Genomic DNA, 23070 nt, shown 5'->3' with positions numbered 1-23070 from the left:
GAATTTTCCGGATCCCTGTGATTTGAACGCCTAGAGCTAAGGGGGCAATAATAGATTTTAGAATGGTCTTAGTCGATATTGAGGTTTTATTGCCCTCCGTCGTGGGGAAGAATAGAACACCCGGACTAAATCAGCTAGTCTGAAATTCACCCTTGAGTAGTACGATTTCGCCCGCGAAACCAGGAGACACGTCTCTCGCGCCCCCTTTGTCTTTGCGGAGGGGGCCGCCAAGAAAAAAGTAAACTCTATCTCGATTTTACAAATCAGCATTATCTCTTATAGTGTCATCATTGAAAATGTCCCTCTAAGGCGGACGAAACTGGTCCTAATCTCTTAATTAAACGTGGAATAAGTACTACAAAAAAATTGCGTTTTATTAAATAAAAACAACAATACAATGCAGTTCCACCATGAATTGACAGTTAACAAAATAAACGAAATCAAACTCATTTGTTATATTCCCATTATATGTACATATTCCTCATCGTTTTTATCCGCTCTTCTATTCGCATTTATGATTTTCTTATTGACAATAAATTGAAATATTGGATTTTAGATTTTTTTATTTATTTTATATTTTTTTAACACTACGACAGGTCATGAGGCTTGATTACAGAAGTGTTGTAAGAAATTTATTTATTTTTATTTATTTAATAAAACAAAACATTGTAGATATTACAAATCAAAATTCAGGACGTTCACAACACGAAATTTACATTAGAACAAATATGGTGCCTGTAGGCTTGACTAGAGTTAGTAGTTATGATCCAGAATATGTCGTGGCTGCGACCACGTAGGTAATTGACAGAGCCATATAAATTTTAATGCTTTAGGACGCCAGGAATTGGAACCGTCCCTCATGATAGCAAGCAAAAATTTGAACTAATAAAAAAAATAGAAGTGAAATGATCACAAACATCCAGGCTTAAAACCTGATCTGTGCCGTGAGGTTTTATATGGCGGCAAGTGAGAGGCCGCGAATTTTTTAGAAAAAATAAACCTTACTATTTTTTAAATATATTATCACGAAGAGAAGATTTACGTGGCTGGTACATGTATTCCGGATGCCGCCAAAGAGTGCGGCACTTCGTACCCTTGTGGCACAGCCTCAAGGGTTCCGTCGCCGTGGCCGGCCCTCCCTCACCCTGCAGCGATGCTACAAAAGCGACCTAAGTGCTGCAGGTGTGGCATGGCGGGAGGCGCAGGAGTTGGCGATGGACCGAAGGAAGTCGCGCCAACTTGTTCTTGCCCTATGCCCCAACGTTGGGACGTGACAGGGTGAAAGAAGAAGAAGAAGTTAAACATTAAGACTTACCAATCATATGCTAAATGCCTAATTATTAGACCAGTGTTCTTGCGAATTTTAAAATATTCAAAACAATCGCCTGAGACTGGCATGCTGTCTTCAAAGACAGACGAATAAGTTCACGTTTGGTGTATGGCCAGCACTGTACGCCCGGCCGTATCCGCGAACCACATGAATATTATTCTGACTTTACCTAAAAACGAGCCCAGCGTTCCCAAATCATAGATTAGATTACCATTCTTCAGATAAAGGATCGGAAAGTAGTGATCTGTTTGTGGGGGTTTTTTTTTTAAATTGGTTTCACAAACTTTACGGGACCAAATGTCGCAACATTGAGTCTACGTGCCGCCGCAACGTTGCGCACTGTCCCACAACGTTGCACGAAATATAGTGCTACTTTTCTACGTGACGTGGAACATGTTGCACATTGTCGCTTCGCTTGTGCCTCGTACTTATAGTAAGTAAGGGGAATCAACCTAAATTTTAAAGTAATAATATTATCGACCACTGCATCGAAAATTAACCTATTTATTTTGTATCTACTATTATTTAGTACAGACAAATGAATAAAATTTATGACCTATTTTTAATTTTAAAACAAGATATTTTTATAATATTTTATTGACAAGCCCTTATAGTAAAACAATATTTGCTTAATTTGATAATAATATAAAACCAAAAAAATATAGTGACCAACCTTACTACGTGATACTCAAATCAGTAGATTTTGTGAAAATATACCTCAGACAAAAATCATTAAAGTGACAATGAATGAATACGACACTAAAGTTATTGTATAGGAATTAGTCGAAGGTGCCCGAAACATTTAATTATCGCATGACGTAAGGCTTGGTGGTTAAGATTGTTTATTTCTGGAACGGAATCTTTAAAATATATACGCAGCACTGACTGACGTAACCTCATTGAGCGACATTTCTGCGATACTTGATTTGAGTCCTATGTGTACTAGCAAAATGTTCCGCGGCATTGTTCCCGAAACATCGACGTAGATGATGCGCGTCATGTTCCGCAACATGTTGCACGATTTGTCCTCAAGAGAATCCAAGCCTTTAATTCATAACAACAAGAAAACAGTTTATTTAATTATAGCAATACGTAATGGTACTCATAAGCGAACCGTAACAGTCTAGGTTTTAGCTATTCAACCAATTTGCGTACCAATTATTTGGCGTCGATACTGGTCACTGTATCAGCAATGGTCACAGTTACGACTTGTCAATGGCTACTTGGCATAAGATGTTTAAATTAGTTTATAAGTAAACATTTTTTTTTAAATATGTAATGAAAATCAATTAAACAAGTTACATACTATGACTAAACAAGTGGCTAATAAAATTTCAAGAAAATTAAAAATATTGCAACATACAGGTTTAAGGCTTCCTCATCGCTAGAACTATCATTAGATTATAATAAAAACAATAAAATAAAATATAGGGAGGGTGGCGTTTCGAGTTGCAATATTTCGTCAATTTTGGAAATTAATGGCAAGCCAGATTCCTTGTATGTATGTCTCAATTTAAGTAATTATCAGAAAAAATTTAAAACACACATCGCATTGATATGGACCAGTATTATTTTTTGTGTTTTAGGATGGATAATTAGTTGTTCACCAGTATGAGTAATTTATGTCTTTTGAGATCACTATTTTATAATTAACTTTTTAAAACACACATCACATTGATGTCGATTTTCACCAGTATGTGTCATTCTATGTATTTCGAGATGAACAATGTATCTAAATGTTTAAGAACACACATCGTATTGATGTGGTTTTCACCAGTATGTTTCATTTTATGATGTCTTTTGAGATGACTAATTTCCAGAAACTTTTTGCACACACTACATTGATATGGTTTTTCACCAGTGTGTCATTTTATGTTTTTTAAGATCACCATTTGCCATGAATTTTTTAAAATACACATCGCATTAATGTAGTTTTACCATTGTTATTCCGTATTCGACCATGTGTTATTCCGTGTCTTTTGAGATGATTAATTGACAGATTTTTTTTGAAACTCATGTTGCATTGGTGTCGTTTTTGACCCGCATGTGTCATTTTAGCGTTTTCAGATGAACAATTTGGAGAAATTAAAAACAGCATTCTTATGATTTTTCACCAGCATGTCGTGTAAGTTGATAAGGTTTTTCAGCAGAATGTGTTTTTTTATGTCTCCTGAGATTACCAATTAGCAGAAATTTTGTGAAACACACATCGCATTGATGTGATTTTTCACCAGTATGTGTCAATTTATGTATTTTGAGAGTATTGAGGACTGTGAATTGTTTAAAACATACATCGCATTGATGTGGTTTTTCACCAGAATGTGTTATTTTGTGTCTTTTGAGAGTACTAATTATATGAAAACTTTTAAAACATACATCACATTGATGTGGTTTTTCACCAGTATGTGTCATTTTATGTCTTTTGAGATCACTATTTGCAATAAACTTTTTAAAGCACACATTGCATTGATGTGGATGGTCACCAGTATGTGTCATTTGGTGTCTTTTGAGATTGGATATTTGTTGAAATTTTTTAAAACACACATCGCATTGATGTGGCTTTTCATTAGTATGTGTCATTTTATGTCTTTTAAGTGAACCAATTTCTAGAAAACTTTTAAAACAAACATCGCATTCATGTGGTTTTTCACCGGTATGTGTCATTCTATGTATTTTGAGATGACCAAATTGTCTGAATGTTTTCAAACACACGTTGCATTGATGTGGTTTTTCACCGGTATGTGTCATTCTATGTTTTTTGAGATCACCATTTGCTATAAAATTTTTAAAACACACATCACATTGATATGGTTTTTCATCACTATGTGTTATTTCATGTCTTTTGAGAAAACCAATTGACTGAAATTTTTCGAAACATACTTTGCATTGACGTGGTTTTTGAACAGTGTTTGCCATTTCATGTCTTTTGAGATGGGCAATTTGCGGATTATTTTTAAAGCTCACATCGCACAGTTGTGGTTTTTCACCAGTATGTGTCATTTGATGGGTCTTTAAATCACCAATTTGCAGAAAATTTTCAAAACATACATCGCATTGATATGATTTTTTACTATTATGTGTTTTTTTATGTCTTTTGAGATTACTAATGTGCAGATATTTTTTAAAACACATATCGCATTGATGTGGTTTTCCGCCAGTATGTGTCAATTTATGTATTTTGAGAGTACTGAGGAATGTGAATTGTTTAAAACATACATCGCATTGATGTGGTTTTTCACCAGAATGTGTTATTTTATGTCTTTTAAGATTAATAATTATATTAAATTTTTTCAAACACACATCGCATTGATGTGGTTTTTCAACAGTGTGTGTCATTTTATGTCTTTTGAGGTCACTATTTGCTCTAAACTTTTTAAAACACACATCGCATTGATGTGGTTTTTCACCAGTGTGTGAAATTTCATGTCTTTTGAGTTTACTAAGTATCTGAAATTTTTTAAAGCACACATCGCATTGATGTGGTTTTTTGCCAATCTTCTGACAAACACGCTGTGAAATTTTATATGAACGAACATTGCAGTCCTTTAGTTCAGCACTATATGACTTATATACTTGCTGATATTTCACACATGAATTGGAGTGACTTTTTAGATGATTGACAGATTCAAACACTCCATAACAATCATTGCAAATAAAGTTACGCGGGAAATATGTAACTCTTCTCAGCTCTATTCGAACCACCTTTGGCAAGCATAGTTTCTGAACTTCCTGTTTGATGTTTGGTATATCCGTAGTTAGTTCCGAGTAGCGTGTCGTCATATTATTGATATCAATGGTTGCTTGTGCTGTTTTACTGTCAACTGTATCTTTTTTAACGGTGTCCAATGTATTACTGTGACGTGGTGTGTAATATTGCTCGATCGGAATCTACAATGAGAATAGAGTTGGTATTTTCAATTCGATAATTTTAAAATAAATAAAATATGATTGTATTCCCTATTGATGATCTAATGTCAATACCCTGTATCTGACCTATTTGACGAAAATGACTGACGTATGGTTGAGCTTTTTAAGTGGACTGTAATTATGTTAAGGGAAGATGAGGAGGTCGGATCTAGGGGTGGGGGCGATGGAACAGAATGCCAGACACTGACCTTTGTGATGATGTTTGATAGCTCCGTGGTCTGGTTTCAACTGTCACTCACGCGGTATTGTTGTTTTGGGTCATCCGGTTCGTACACTCACGTACTTTGTGACACAGTTTTATGGATTTTATGTGAGGGTGTATGAATGATGATGATAGATTATGAATGAGTCTGTATATATTGAGTCAATCACTTAAGCGACGGAAAGCTATTATAAGCCCGCTATCGAGATGCAACTGAATGTTATTTGTAAAACCGTCTCTCATGACCCGTAATTGTAATTGATTGTCTGGTGACAATAACACTGGGGATTAGGAGGTGGGTGAGGAATGGGAATTAAAATGGCCTAACCAACGTACTAAAAACAAAAATACTACCCATCGACTGCAAAATTCCCATATTTCTGAAGTTATTTTCACAAAAAATATCAGTACAGCCATTTTAGTATTTTCTTGTATCTGAACATTGCAGGAATAAACCTATAATAGCCCTATCTTGTCTTTACGCTGTTAAGAGTGTCGCTTAGTTCGGCTTCAAAATGTCACTTTCGAATTACCAATTTAATGGGTAAAACAGTAAGTAATATAAAAAATGTACACAAATTGAATTACAAATTTGAACCTTTTGATTATTTCCTGTGAAGCTTCGTGAATTTAATGGTTTATGCTGATAATTCAGCAACAATTGAAGCAATGGAAGCCAAAACTGTTTTGGCTATTCATAATATATGGCCAGCAGTGCACGAAAAAAACGGAAATGTGACAACAGGACGCCAGGACAATTGGACGCCGCACTGTTGCAGACACGTAAACAGAACATAGACGAGGAATTTTTATTAGTTTCTATTAACTACTTATTAGTTTTAAGTCATTTTACTCTTAACATAATGTTTTTTTATTGCGAATTAAGAATTACCATGGCTAACGCTTTATATAAAAATATAAAACGCTTTTTTCGCTGAAACTTAGAGCGTACATAAGTGAAACGGAAAATAATTTTCAATTGTATGTGGAACGAAATTTCGACCGCGTTGCCATTCGGAGAGCGATAGTCGAGGTGTCCGCACGTCGATTTGTTTTGTCATGGCTTCGGATGAAAATATTCTTAAATCGTGTAAAGATGACTAAAAAACTTTACGTATGTACTTAAAAAAGAAAACACGTGAATGAATATACTATTATTATTACGAATATAATAATAAACATAACATAAAAGGACGCATGTTGAATTTTTACGACAAATTATATTTCGTTCGATTCGCGTCATTTGCACAATCCGCGCATCGCCTAGTCACGATCTTTTTAGACCATGCCTCAGCTGAGGTATAGCCTTAAAAAAATGCACGATTAAATCATTATTTACGTGTGCATATTTAAATTCTCACCAACCTCATATCATAATATTATAATTTAAAAATAAATAATAATATTAAGTAAATTTTTTTTCAAGTACCTATAAGTACCAAACGTCTATTTATTTTTGAATTGCGTGGCGTTCAGTTGTCCCGGTGCCAAAAAAACAGCCATGAAATCATATTCAAATGTTGTGTAACGATCTTTTGAATAAAAAGAAATGTATAAAAGCTAACGTGTTATTTTTAATAGTTGAAACAACCTTTATAATTGAACGTACCTGATCCAAAGGCTTGTATTGTGGATACGAGCAGCCAGGCAGAGGAGACTCATTTTTAATTTGGCGGTTTGCATTGTCAACAAATTCTTCTTTGATGACGACTCCCTCATTATCATTCTCATTCTCAGACTTTATATTGATCAAAACGCTCTCACTCTCCTGAAAAGACCATTATTATTATTATTATGTAACAGTATCATCATTATAAACAGCCAGAGCAACGCCATCTTTAGATTAATTAAGCCTGAGCATATCTTTTTGCACAACCAACGAGTGGTCACCTATTCAGCTGTCAAAATCAGATCCCAGATTGCTTGACATATTGTTTCGCCCTTTCTTGTTTCAAATTGAATTATAAAAAATCTCAAATCAAATAAATTAACTATAAATGTTATTTATAAATAATATACTTACATTCCTATTATTCATCAGCTGTCAAAGTCAGACTAGTCCTTCATACAAAAAACGTTGGTAATATTTATTTCACAAAAAATATGTAGCATTAATCTATGCATTAGGTACATTTGTAGAAAGTGTATTAGTGCTAGTGTATTATTTATCATTTAACTCATCTATCCAAATCATACCATTCCCTGTGTCAAGGCTTACTTTGACCGTCACTTTCAATTATTAATAACACAGAACCACGAAATCAAATGATCTCCAAGGTCTCCAAGATGCGTTAAAACAATCTGAAAGAATACTCATCTATCCAAATCAAGCAATTCACTGTGTGAACACAACAGACGCGTCAGTATGAGCACTTTATAGAACAATGTCAAGCAATGACAGATTATCCATGGAAGGGGCGGAAAAAGTAGGACCTGTCGTTGCGAATGTATAGGCTTTCTACTTGAGACGGCAATGATTTAACAGTTTGAGGTTATGAGATTATTAGGTTTCAGTAGCGCAGTGTGTGAAGCATCAGTCACTGGCCAGTTTATGAGTTCTATCACGAACCAGTTCGTCAGATTTTAGTTTCTGCATGAGCGGATGGCCTAACTCGGTTTTGTGGGTTGGACAAGTCTGGATCTAATCGACACAATTATGTTGGTTAATGTTTTATTTTAATGATAATGAAACTACTTTGGTAGGTATTTAGGGTCTTGTGACTGGTTCTCCGCCATCGCGCGCTGACATCTGTCAATGAACGCAGTGTTGCCAACCTAACTATTTTTATAGTACATGTTAGTCCGCGTACTATTAAAAAAGTATAATACGTCAAAAATACCACAATTTTGAAAAACTGAATAATTTGAATTCGCCGGTTAGGTTAGGTTGGATTGGGTTAGATTAGGTTAGGTCAAATCACAAAACAGATAATAAATAGAATACCGATAGGCTATATTCAAACTCCGCATGTTGATGCAGGGTTTTTGAATGTGTGCGTGTCGTACGAAAATGAAGCACGCATTATGCACGTGCAATAGTGTGTGTAATACACCAACATTAAATAAGCGTAAATGCATAAACCGAGAGCAGTTTTCAGTATTCGACGTACAACGTATTCTTGACACGTGTGTAAGTTTAACTCGGATTCTTCCTTACTCGAGTCGGTTACCTGCTATCGCCTTACCTGTTAAGTATTTCAGTTCCCATTATTTCTGAGTTCCCTGGGTCTATTGGAAAAATGGAATTACTGGAATTCGCCGGTTAGCATATTTTTATATTTTCAACACGTCCTATAATTTTTGCCGAAATACTATCATTTCTTGGACCGCGTACTATAATTCGATGACAAAAAGATAGCTGAATTCAACAATGGCGATTGACAGCCAAAGACGGCGGACGACCAGTCACAAGCGCCGGTATGTGTAAAACAGGTGAAAGCGTATTGAGTTTTTGAAATTATTACTAATAAACTGTTTTAACCTGACATGATAAACAAAAATTATCATCAACAATACTATTGAGTATTCGCTAATAGGTACTAATAACAATATTAGGTAATATTGTTGTTAATTTTGAAGAATGGTCGTGCTTATTTCCGTTTACAACAAAATTATGAATACCCTACACAAATAAGGGATCTACTTACCCATTGGCGACTGAAGAGGAAAGCCGATACATTTCACGACTGGTCCTACCTTTCCGTCCCTCCCGTTCTCTATGGATGACCTGTCATTGTTTAGAGAGTGCTCAAACTCACACGTCTGTCGTGTTCACTTGTCGGAGTATTTTTTGTTTCAGATTATTTTAACGTATCTTGGAGACCTTGGAGTTCATCTGATTTCGTGGTTATGTGTTATTAATAATAATTGGAAGTGACGATCAAATTAAGTAAACTTCTTCTGTGTATAATAATATCATAACCAATGACATTAATATGGACGAAGCATTTGGGGAAAAATGACACTCACTTTTTTGTCGGGTCTGCCGAATGGCATAATCTGTTCTAACGCCATTACAATAAAGGTGATATTCCTATAAATTCCCGATGCTTTTTGTCGGTCTGCCGAATGGTTCGGTTCGAACGGATTCACTCAAATGAACATTGACACTAGAAACACTGTTCTAACGCCATTACAATAAAGGTGATATTCCTATAAATTCCCGATGCTTTTTGTCGGTCTGCCGAATGGTTCGGTTCGAACGGATTCACTCAAATGAACATTGACACTAGAAACACTGTTCTAACGCCATTACAATAAAGGTGATATTCCTATAAATTCCCGATGCTTTTTGTCGGTCTGCCGAATGGTTCGGTTCGAACGGATTCACTCAAATGAACATTGACACTAGAAACACTGTTCTAACGCCGTTACAATAAAGGTGATATTGCTGTAAATTCCCGATGCGTGATATCGCATTATGGAAATTGCGTGACGTCTACCTATACACGTGCGAATGTCGTATGTGCGAATTTACTTGCTAGCTACTGTATTGAGTGCGTTGTCCATTAATAATGTCATTGATCATAATTGGTACCTACACTAGGACGTTTGTCAATGTGACAGTCGATTCTAAACGACAATAACTAATAACTTATTTATACTCTTGAGTCATTATAGAATACCAAACTCTGCTTGCAAGTTTTTTTATCAATAAATAGTATGGAAGTGGACCACTAGTTGCATGTGCAAAAAGTTATGCTCAGGCTTTATTAATGTAAAGATGGCGGTGACTTACCTCTTTGAAGTGGATAATATTGCTGTCGTCATCAATAATTTCCTGTTTGACTGCCACGTCAAATCGACCTTTGCCTTCGAAGTGAGTTAAGTCCCTTTGGTATGAAACGTCCCCGATCACCTCCTCCGTTTCGTCAGGCAATATTTCATTGATTGTCTCGGTTTTTACGTCCATTTTGTGGTGTATTAGATGCGAAAATCTTTAATAAGCTTCTCAATGGCGTCGTGTTTCAGTACTGGCCATAGACTAATACGGCTATATACCATAGACATTCAGTGTTGCCATATTTTGAAAGTGGAATTATAGTACAGAGCCTCCAAAATTATAGTATTTGGGGAAAAAATATAGTACGCGTTGTCATCTGTTGAAAATGTATAGGATTTTTGTTTCTCAGAAAAAAAAGAACGGAGAATTTAGTAGAAAGTGTAAATATTTCACCGCGGGCCGCAGGTTCCCGATTTTTCATGGCCGGCTCGTTTTTTTTAGGGAAAATATTTCGTCGCGGGCCGCAGATTCCCGATTTTTCATGGTCGGCTCGTTTTTCTAAGGGAAAATATTTCGCCGCGGGCCGCAGATTTCCAAATTGGTCGATTTGACTCGATTGCGAAATGGCAAATGCGAAATTATAGTACTTTTATATTAAATTATAGTACGATATTCAGAATTATAGTATTTTGGGAGTACTATACCTATTTTATATCGTACATAGTACGCGGACCAAAATTATAGTACAAATACTATAATTATAGTACGGTTGGCAACACTGTAGACATTAGAGGACATCGAGCTAGTTAGTGCTGCCATCTTTTTGTCATGGAATTATAATATTATGCGGTCCCAATAATATTAGGAGTGTATTTTTGAAGTAAATCAATTTTTAAAAGTTTTTAAATTCCAAGTGTCAGAATTTTTAATCATTGGTAAGTATTTATTTCGAAGTGTCAGAATAAGGACGCCAGTTTTAATGTGGAGGATTAAATTAATGCCTTCGGAATTTTTCAAAAGCTCAGTTTTTTTGTGCGAGAAACAAAAAAACCCATTTGTACATTTTTAACATAGATGGCAACGCGCACTATAAAAATAATTACCGAAATACTAAAATTTTTTAGACCGCTAAATAAATTTCGGTGAGACGAAGGTGGCAACATTGCGCGAAAGTATCTATGGTTTGGAAAACGTTGATACGAAGGTGTACGTCGTATGTTTCCTCGCAAAAATGGATGTAAAGCGAGAATATTGTGATGGAGACCAGTATAATGCAGAGGATAAACCTTGGATTGACGCACCGATGATTAAGCATCCAAATAATCCTGACGCCCGCACTTGTGTAAAACAAGAGAATAGTGACGATCCCATTTGCAATTTCGAGGTAAGTTTTTTTTACTATTAATAACAATAGCTTTATACCCCGTTTACACGTACATTGATTTATTGCTGACAGTACGTATTATCGCGGCCATAAAAAAAATGCACATGTAAACATGTATTATCGTGCAAGATGCAAGATTCCTTGCATGAATAAAGTTCGCTTCTGAATTTTCACGTGACAGTTGCGATTTGTTTGATATCTTCGCCTGCGTAGTAGAGCGACAGTGGCAAACCTGCTGGAAAAAAAACAAATACACCGCGCAGTCTCATTTTGAGGTTAACCGATTTTGACGACATGTCAAAAAGTAGCATAAAACGACAACATCGCGTCTCGCTTTCTATTTGTATGAGATTGGCGACAGTCAGCACTTTTACGTGTAAACGGTTATTATCACTAAATGAAAGCACAATACATCTGTACATTTTCAATGTTTCCCATTAGTTCTTTGTCGTTCCCTCATGTTCCTTCAGGATAGTGACCACCTTGTAATGTTAACATCTTTTGAGCGACCAAGAATTTCCACAACTCTCAATCCTCTGCTTCTATCAGGACAGAGTGAAGGCTGCCCTCAGTCAGCTCTTCCTCTGCTTCATCTGCCTTGGAGGCTACCCAAAACTACCAGTCTCTCCAGAGTATCAGCTCCGTTACGAATAATATGTAAAAAAAAAACTAGAATTCGTCTCAGACATATTGTCGAGAGACGTTCCTTTATAAAATATTAACATTTTTATGGTATTTTATATATTGAACATATTTAATTCATTAATTTTGAAAACACTTCTGATCAAATATATAACAAACGAAAGAAATCTTTTTTTGGAAAAAAAGTACTTAATTAAAGTTATCAATGCCTACTTTGATTTAAAATAAAAAAGCCGATTGGCAATAGTAATAGTAATTTGGAAAGCCCCTATTATTAAGAGCGATAATATGGTTTAGTTTAGGCAGAGTTCAATAAATTTTTGAAATCTATTTTATTGAAAACAAAATATAAGCAGCACAGTTATCTAATTTTATGTGTTTTATAAAAATGGGTTCGTTTGATTTTTTGAAATCTATTTTATTGAAAACAAAATATAAGCAGCACAGTTATCTAATTTTAAGTGTTTTATAAAAATGGGTTCGTTTGATTTTTTGTTATATGGCCATGAGAGCTCAAACGGTAAAATTATTTTTTCCGCGAGACGGAACGGAGTTCCGATCCATTTCGAGCCCTCAATATAATATAATATGCCTGATTATGTTTAGTGTGCATTATTTATATGGGATTTTAACAGTCTACTTCCACCTAGATTAAAACATTTTAATTTGTTAGATGTAAATATTGACAACAAATTATATGAAACGTTGTTTATTTCAGTTCGCTGCGACGGGTGTCACTGGTATCAAAGCTGAGACTGACATAAAGCGCGAATTCACTGAAGATAAAATGCCACCATTTTCTCATGAAGATCCTCAACCTGGATGTTCGCACTCAGATTACACACCAGGACATGGGGTACCTATATTCAATTTTATATATTGTAACATTTGCTTATCTTTCGCCGATTTTTATCGAAGGTTGACGTTTAAAATTTCAATAAATCTCCGTACTATTCCTAGCCAGTCGTATTGAAAAAAGTAATTATAGTAATCAATACCTACCTACTTTAGTATAAAATACAAAAGCCGATTGCCTATGGTAACTGAATTTGGAAAGCGCTTCCGAGAGTATTGTTATGCCATTAGTTAAAGTTTTAACTTCTTAATTAGTATGATAGGTTAATTATTAATACTGGGTAATTTAACTATAATATATAATATAAATAATCATTGTAAGCTGTGAATATACTATTGTATCGTGTAAAATAGACTTTTCACACAAGGACACAGCGTTTGTACACCTACCATATGCGCACAAAAGTAAGTGTACTTCTGCGCAGGTCCGGTTTTAAGTTGTTTAGCTATAATACGACTTGCTGTTTTGCTCAGATCATAATTTAAATGTGCTCAACCGGTAAACTTTATTAATTCGAAAAATATTTATGCTATAACATTTTATATGTGTAAATTATGTAAACCGAGTCATTCCTTCTCGAGAGTGTCGCTCTTTGGATAACCGCCGTCCCTATCCGACGCTTAGTATGCGTGTCCTCACGAATTCACAAGTATGGTATAATAAAATATTGTTTTAACGGTTGATCGAAGTCGCTCATTGAAATTTGAATACAAACTCTCTCAATTTGAATTTTGTTTGTGACATTGGTTTCGCCTTTCAACATCTTCCGACTCTATGCACACTTTCCAAAAACACACTTACACTATGCACACTCTCAAATAACTAACTGACACAGAAATTACTAATTACTACACGAAGCTTACAATGTTTTTTTTATCGGACAGAGTGCAAAACTGCCTCATAGTATGTATGTTATTCTGGTGATCTTAAATTATTGTATCAAGAAATATTAGAAATATACAAAGTAAAGTGAAACTATCTTATTCACAGCAATCTAAAATTTTGCATTAGAAACTAGAATAGATTTATACATATCACCAAGAGTAGCACCACGATTGTGTCATAGTCTGTTTGGTGCATTTTTTTTAAATATCAAATGTAGGTAAATTTTTTTAAAACTATTTACGGATAATTCCGTAACATTGTTTGTATTTAATATCTATGTCGGTACTATTACCATTTCTTAACGTAATTTTCATTCTCACTACACTTATAATGTCTGATGATGCTGAAAGGCATAAGCTTAGAAAAAAATAACTAAAATGGAACAGTTTAAAATCTAATTAAAAATAATATCGACTTCGACTATTTTTGTTTTTTCTAGGTTTCTACCAAAGGCTTTTTCACAAAGCATTACGACATAGACAGGCGTCAACAATCCTCGCCTGATGGAATCAAAGATAGAATCATACAGTATTCAGAAGTGACGATAGATGAACAAAACATTAAAGGAGAAATCTTAGAACAAGAGACTCCCAAGGAACTTCGACTTATTCTAAGAAGAGTAGTACATTTCTCACGTAATTTGATTTGCAGCTTTTGTAACGCAGTTTTTGGATGTGGAAGTGCTCTACAACGTCACAAAATGGTTCACACGTTCGGGATTGTTGGTGACACAGGTGTAAAACCTCATAAATGCAAGGTATGCCCATATAGATGCTCGCGACTCAGTTCTCTTAAAAGACATCTAATGAAACACACAGGTGAAAAACCTTACAAATGCAAGGTATGCCCATATAGATGTTCTCAACTAAGTCATCTTAAAAACCATAAAATGACACACACAGGTGAAAAACCTCATAAATGCAAGGAATGCCCATATAGATGCTCGCAACTTAGTAGTCTTAAAAACCATGAAATGACACACCCAGGTGAAAAACCTCACAAATGCAAGGTATGCCCATATAGATACCTGCAACTGAGTGATCTTAAAAGACATGAAATGACACACACAGGTGAAAAACGTCACAAATGCAAAGTATGCCCATATAGATGCTCGCGACTTAGTAGTCTTAAAAACCATGAAATGACACACACAGGTGAAAAACCTCATAAATGCAAAGTATGCCCATATAGATGCTCGCGACTTAGTTCTCTTAAAAGACATCTAATGACACACACAGGTGAAAAACCTCATAAATGCAAGGTATGCCCATATAGATGCTCGCAACTTAGTAGTCTTAAAAACCATGAAATGACACACACAGGTGAAAAACCTCATAAATGTAAAGTATGCCCATATAGATGCTCGCATCTTAGTCATCTTAAAAACCATGAAATGACACACACACGTGAAAAACCTTACAAATGCAAGGTATGCCCATATAGATGCTCGCGACTTAGTCATCTTAAAAGACATAGAATGACACACACAGGTGAAAAACCTTACAAATGCAAGGTATGCCCATATAGATGTTCTCAACTAAGTCATCTTAAAAACCATGAAATGACACACAGGTGAAAAACCTCATAAATGCAAATTAAATTTAAAAAATTAATAATCTTAAATGACATGAAATAACACATACTAGTAAATAATTTTATAAATTTACCGTATGCCCATAGAGATGCTTAGGACTTCACTTAAAACACACACAATAAAGTATTCTGTTGAAGACCTTTTCTCTGCAAGAAATGCCCATCTAGTTATTTGAGAAGATGAGTATATATCTCGTAATTTAATTTGCATAATGTTTCACATGGGCGTAATTGCTGATCAATGTTAATACAATGTTTTTTTCGCGCAGAGCCAATAAAAGGACACAAACCGGTCAAAAACCTTGTAAAAGCAATGTATGCTTTTAAAGTTGATCGCACCTTGCTCATCTTAAAGTACGTAAAATTACACATTCTGGTGACAAACCTTATAAATGCAATGAATTTCTATATCTGCATCTGCTCACGACTTATTGGTCTTAAAAGACATGTAATGAACACAATATGTTAGTGAATATTTTTTTGAATGCAATATTTTTCTTGACCATGTCCGATTCTAGTAAAATCATATGGGCCTCCATAGAGTGGAGGTTGTATTAACAGAAATAGTTTTTACGAGAAACTGATGTCACTAGGATTCGAACCTGGGACCCACGAAGCTATAGATCGACGCTTATGCCGCGGCCATCGAATATGATAATATGTATTCGTAATTCCATATTATGAATGCTATGTATATATATATATATATATCCTATGCTTGAATAAATGACAAGATTCATACTGTGAAGTGCTTTTATATTGTTATTTTGTTGTATTTCCGGTTACCGGAATAAATTAAAACTACATTTCCGGTAAAACTATCGAACATAATATGGAGAATAGAAAAATGTATGTTTATATTATAAACCTGAATTGTTGTTTTTAAATGATTTGGAGTTGAAAATTAACCAACACCAGTTTATCGGTTCATGCATGTATATTTTCATAATTCCCCACTAAAACAATACGCTGCAAGATAGATTATGTTTATTTTAGTTTTATGTTCCATCATTTTATTTAGAATTTTAATAAGAAAAATGATAAAATTTTGAGATTGAAAAAAAATGATAAAAACATTGATTATCCAGTGTTGGGGCATTGTGTAAGAACAAGGTCGTACGCATTGGCGGCTGCTCCCTTAGGTCAATTGGTCATTGACTCTCAAAAAATAAATATCTTACAATCTATGTAGGTTATAATCTAAGATGTAGGTACAATGTCTTATAATTATCGGCTAACTCGTCAACTCGGGATGCACGCTAACCCCGTGTATAAAATTTAAACAGAAGGAATCACGATCGGTTGCTGTATAGTGTATACTTTGGGCCTTTTCAGAATCTGTCGGGATAAAATATTTATAAATATTTCTCTTTATCTCTCATTTTTCCTATGTCAGACGAAGAGAAGCACACAGCCTTTTTCTTTTTCTTCATATTATTTTGTCGCCGTATTAGGCGTCATTTAGGTCATTGCCAGAAATGAAAGAGATGTAAATTTTCAATGTGTTAAAATGAAACAGGTATAAAATGAGCGAGCGTGTTTTGTTTTGGTAAACCTTTTTATATTTATTTGTTATCGCTTCCTATTGTTTGAAATTTTCATATGCAATTTCAATGTTTGTATGCAGTTTAGTTTAAATCTAACCTAAGAGTAATACGCATTGACTGCATTCATTGTGTTAAACCATTGTATACAAATTATTGATTAAAATGTCATCTGCTATATTTATCATAAAATTTACCTTCTAATAAAATCAGTAAAAATATAAAAAGTGTTTTATATATATAAATGATCCCGCCATTCCATAACAGTACACAACACTTTTTCTGACAGTGACAGTTATATGAAAAATGAAGCTAAAAAGCTACGGTGTTTTTATTAAATGTGTTTGATTGTTTGATGTGAAATGGACATTTTTTTAAGGGTAAGTAAGTACCTATCTATAACAATTTCTAGCACTTCTTTTACCCAATTTGCAATACGTTTTTTTAAGTATACAACGAAAAGCCAAGTTCAAATAATATTATTACTTATTGAAAAATGACCCCCTAAGTGTTCAAGCTTAGGGCCGCCAATGGTCGTACGATATACCTAGGTCCATCGCTACGTCTCGCGACATGTGAAAAAAGCAGCACGTAGATCTCTTGTAGCATCGCTGCGGAGAAGCTCAAGAAGCGGAGAACTCATGAGTTATTATAGCGACGGGTTTGTTTTTGATGTTTTCATGTACCTATCTTCAATATTGAAAAAAAAAATTGTAAATGTAGTTGAAAGCCCTGTATATTATGAAATTTGGATAGTAAAATAGGTTAAACTATATAATATTATTCTTTTATTAAAATCCACTGTAATATTATAACATAATCACATAACACTTTATTATTAATAAGATTGAATATTATATTGTAATTATTAATTATCTCCACAATCCTTTGTGGATCTTGCCCGCCCCACGAACAGGTATCATAACATTACTTTTTACGAGAAATGGATGTAAACCACTTGCTCAACCCATTTGGTCCATGCTCTGTATTAAGACAGACATGAAATACAACATGTAAATTTTACCAGACCTCGGGTTTGAACCCTAGACCCTCGACTTACCAAGCGGATACATTACCACTCGGCCAACGTGGCGCTTATGTTATAGCAGTTGTTATTATTGGTCAGAGTCCAACAAGAGTGTCGATTTCAGTGACATTCCTATCCAAAATACCTCCCCATTTTTTATACAGTATGTTTTATCATCATTTCATGACTTCAATACCAACCCTGAGAAAGGTGGTGTATACATTACTAACAAAATATAATATACCATTAAATCTAATTGAAATGCTATCTCTACTTCAATGGTCGATATGGCGAGTAGCTTACAGATACATTAAAAAGGCGTGCATTTTTAAGCAAGTATTAATAGACAATTTTGAAAAGTTTTTAAATAACAACTGTCAGAATTTTAAATGAATGGTAAGTATTTATTTCAAAGTATCGGTATAAACCCCCCAGTTTTAATGGTAAAATATTGGTACAGCAAGAAATAATATTCAAAAATCAGTAGTAAAAATAAATAATCATTATTTAAATGACATTGCCCATAGATAAAACCAATATCCATTATTATTTTGATAGTATGAAAAGTAAAAAACATTCAATGGGGCGCACGGCATTTTAGGCCTACCGCGCATGGATGATTACATAACTGGCCGGTAGCATACGGACAATCGTTGGTTTGCTCGCGCATGATCGAATTTATTACCGGCCAGTATGTTTGAGCGCGCATGGCGTGATATACATCGGAGGCAATGCGCGCGCACTGAAGATATGCGTCTGCACCGAAAAATGGCGCGATATGATAAGAAACGTCAAAATGGATTTTGTAGAGCTTATATTATATATAGAGATTTTGTATAGACTATCAAACTGCTTTAAAACGTGGGTGTATATATTATTAATTTATAAAGAAAGAAACTGAAATAATGGGACTGGTACGCGCATGCAAAGCCAATAGGTACGCTTCGATGAACTGTCAAATGTGGATCTCGTAACGGCTCGATGTATGCGTGCGCTCCATACGACCGCGTCACTTGTGCATGCTTGTGTGAGTGCACTCTCGGCCGGCTATGACTTGTCATGCGCGGGCTCTCATTTAAAAGCATTGCCAATGAGGCCTCGGCCGGTTCGAATCGGTGTAAAATTTTGTGTCTGAACACAGATTTTCAACTCGGCCGTTCGCTCGATCGTCCATGCGCGGGGTTGCATTGCAATACGATGGTTACAACTCCTCGATTGTTGACCGTACGATAGTAAATCGTTCATGCGCGGTCACCATTATCGCATATAAAGTATATTAATCTATGCATTCATGAATATCGGTAAGAACAAACTATTTATGATTACATTATTATTAAAAGAATATCAACTAAATTGAGCAAAGAAGTCGCACAGGTGCAGAAAAAAGAGCTAGATGGACATTTCTCACAAGAAGTGCGAAAACCTCAAAAATTAAATTAATAATTGATCAAAAATATAGGTAATCTAGGTAGGTACCTACTACAAATATTACAGAAATCATATTAATATTTTTTTTAAACTAAGTACATTTTATTAGGTACCTATTATTGTCTAGTTTTATAAAAAAAAATGAATTTCAGTTTGGGTACAACAATAATTAATAGTATGATATTAAATTTATCTCAATTAAAATTGTATGCTAAATTAATTAGTTAGGGTTCGTGGATTTTTTATGATTTCACATGTTTTGGACTCATCACTACACAAAAGGTTTTTTTCAACGTCTTTTAAAATTACTAATTTAAGTAGGTAGGTAAGTATATTAATTATTTATATATGTAGGTATATGACTATTTTTACTATTAGTGTAAATGCCGAATCAGATAATAATTTAATATTGTCAATTTATTATAGTATGTAATGTAAACAAGACCATGAAACTTATTGCCAGCGCTCCATTGGCGAGCCAAAAGTCCGAGGACAATAAGTCGTCTGATTTTTCGATGCTCTGATACTGATCAACGAACGAATAAAAAAGTCGAGCTGTCAAAAGTCAAAAGTTGCGATTATTGGAATGTCTTCCGCAATCCTAAAATTTTGTTTTATTTTTATGTAGACTTGCATAAAATAATATAACAATAAAAACAACACAAATTTTATGTTTTCTTTTATGAATTTCATAAATACAAATATATAAAATAATTGATAAATCTCTCATTTTCTAATGCTTGGATTAACAAATTAATTGATAAGAATGTTGACTAGCGTGCCAATGGAGCGCCGGTATAAGATCTTACATCTTTTAAAAAATAATATAGTAATCCCCCCACGAGCGTTTCAAAATAAGCGATATTAAAAAATAAACAGAGGAATTAATATTTCTATTTATTATAATATTATTATTTTATTTATATGTACCTACCTAATTATAGGTAACTATTTTCATAAATATTGTGGATTCATTTTCAATGATATTATTAAACCATGAACGAACCACGGTCAAGGATTTAATAATTTAATAAAAGATTTTACTACAAAGATAGGTAGGTAAGTTATGTGAAATGAAGTGTAATTTACTTCCCTACCTTCGTCATTCCAAGGAAAATGTGAGATTCATTCAAACATTTTGAATTCATTGATCAACGATTGGTATTCTGTTCACGCCATTTGCGTTTGATGAAATATTTTTTTATATTTCAATTTTCAATAGCCTGGCCACACTGGTCGTTTGTTTACTAGCTAACCGTTCTTGTCCTACACACTCCTTTCAATTTTTGTTTCCCATTGTTTATTCGAGGGATATTGTGTATCCTAGATTATCATTTTCAATCATTCACATTGGTCGACATCGGTCGTTTTTAGTAATAGGTTGTATGTAATTGAAGGAAACGTCTTATTCTGTCATATGTTTGTTACCATTGATTATTATTGTGAATTTATGAACATAAGAAATATATTTATTGTAAACAACTGAAGTCTGTCTTATTATTTAATTCTGATATTGAAAATAATATGTAATAAACACTATACAAGTCCGAATGCTTTGAAATTGCTGCGAACTCCTCAATGAAGTAGAGATTAGGGTTTGAATCTCACAAGGTAAGGTTACATAATATATATATTTGAAGTGCGCTTAGATCAAGAGTGTATGCCTAACAGCTACCTACATCTGATGGTTCGGAATGTGCAGTTAAGTTACAGCTGATAGTTAAAATGAAATAGTATCTTAGAAGCATGGAGAGCCAGATAGAAAGAACAATACTATCATACTAAATTTAACATAATAAGGAAGCTACTAAATAAGTTATTTTTATAAAAAAAAAAATCTGTCCAAAATAGATTTTCTTCTGACAAATTGATATTTATACTTACCATTAATTATTTAAATAATTTCCTAATTTAATTTAAATACTTCCATTGTAATTATTTTAATACTTACCAATAATCATTTTTTACTTGCTGTTCATATTAAATAATTCCCACCTTTTTAATAAAATACTTGCTAGATTTTTTATTAAAATACTTGCTGTTAATTCATATTATATACTTACCCAAACAATTTGAAGCCATAATATTATAGTATATTGACAAAAAATATATGGTACAGCTACGCATTGTCTTCGAATAAAAATGCAAAGGTTTTTTGTAATACAGATAAACAAAACAAAAATACGGAAAATACATAATTTTGAAAACACTTATGAGGAAATACATATCCGACAGGACCCGGTGTCTTACCTTTTTAAAGAGATTAAAAAGAAGGCAGCGGAAAACACATTTTAAAAATATCCGATATTATACTGGATTATTTGTTGGTTTGGGCTAGTTTAGGTTAGGTTGGATTAGGTTAGGTTAGGTTAGGTTTGGTTAGGTTAACCTAACAAATAATCCAGTTTATTGGCTATTTTCAAAATGTGTTTTCCGCTGTATTCCTAATAACCGAACAGTACCATTCTATTGGTTATAATAATAAAAAAAAATGTGTATCTTGTAAAGTATTTTTCAAAAATTATGTAGGTATGTTCAATAATTAGAATTATGAATTCTTTAATTTTATGAATTATTCGTTGAACAAAAGAAATAGATAGTTAATTTAAAATACAGAAAATTTTGAGTCACTTTTTTATTTAGGTACCTAGTTACGGCTTTCGACCAAAAATGACCAAAAACAGCTAATTTACGATATTTAATTTTAATTAAATCAAAGTCAAGGGCATCTTTACCTCTTTTGAACAATTTTTTTTGTCTGTTATTTTCTTGGATTGCTTACCATGAAAAGATGGCAGCACTGAAAAATAAAATAATTTGTGTCTATGGACGTTGCATCGTTGCATTGCGATTCGTTTCTTTGCCGTGCCACACGATTAAAAACGTTATAATAATGTATCTAAAAAACAAGAACCTAATGAAGTCAGCATTCATTTAGAGATAAATTCGCCAAATCTTGTTTGGGTTGATGTGTCCATTTAATCGTTCAAGAAGTCCTGACGGCCGTACTTATATAAAGGTTAAATGGATACTATCCGTGGCTTTATCCAACTGACTTTATCATAGGCATGCTTACATACTGCAGTCTGCAATTTAGAAAAAAATCTTTATTTGGCTACGTATTTTTTTCGACTTATACGAGGTATAAATAAGAACTCTGCCATTCTGGGCAGTGTTGACCTGTGTGTCCCTGATAACTATCTTTGAAATAGAGACTATCAGTTGTTTATTCTCCCAAGGTGCAGAACCAACCTGCCACTGGTAATGCCAATTGGGATGGCGATAACTATGCTCAACGAAATTGCTTCGGGTGATGATATATTCCACCTACGTGAGAATGAGTATAGGTTATATAAATTCTTAAAATAGGGTCTGCTTAACTCATCCGGTGTACTTCCTTGTACCTATCTAATTTATATGTATGTACACATTTCTACTGTTTAATAACATACTATCTATCTCTGATATACTGATCTAGGTATATCTTTTTTATGTAATACTGTTTTATATTTCGTTGTTTCTAAATGTC

The 23070-nt window shown here is 34.0% G+C and overlaps 2 long non-coding RNA genes across 2 annotated transcripts; one reads left to right on the top strand and one right to left on the bottom strand.

Annotated features, from left to right (window-relative positions):
• Positions 1 to 2027: 2027 nt before the first annotated feature.
• LOC147077561 (uncharacterized) lies at positions 2028 to 10434 on the bottom strand. Its single transcript, XR_015069485.1, has 3 exons — positions 10198 to 10434; positions 7069 to 7227; positions 2028 to 5218 (listed from the first exon to the last, which is right to left on the bottom strand). It is a non-coding gene; the product is annotated as an uncharacterized LOC147077561 (long non-coding RNA).
• A 938-nt stretch (positions 10435 to 11372) lies between these two features.
• LOC147077560 (uncharacterized) lies at positions 11373 to 15823 on the top strand. Its single transcript, XR_015069486.1, has 3 exons — positions 11373 to 11566; positions 12927 to 13064; positions 14389 to 15823. It is a non-coding gene; the product is annotated as an uncharacterized LOC147077560 (long non-coding RNA).
• The last annotated feature ends 7247 nt before the right edge of the window (positions 15824 to 23070 follow it).

Source organism: Rhyacophila brunnea, unplaced genomic scaffold, assembly GCF_057557595.1.
Source record: "Rhyacophila brunnea isolate RB1 unplaced genomic scaffold, BYU_Rbru_1.0 scaffold_13, whole genome shotgun sequence".
Lineage (NCBI taxonomy): Eukaryota > Metazoa > Arthropoda > Insecta > Trichoptera > Rhyacophilidae > Rhyacophila > Rhyacophila brunnea.
This window is presented reverse-complemented; position numbering and strand designations above follow the sequence as displayed.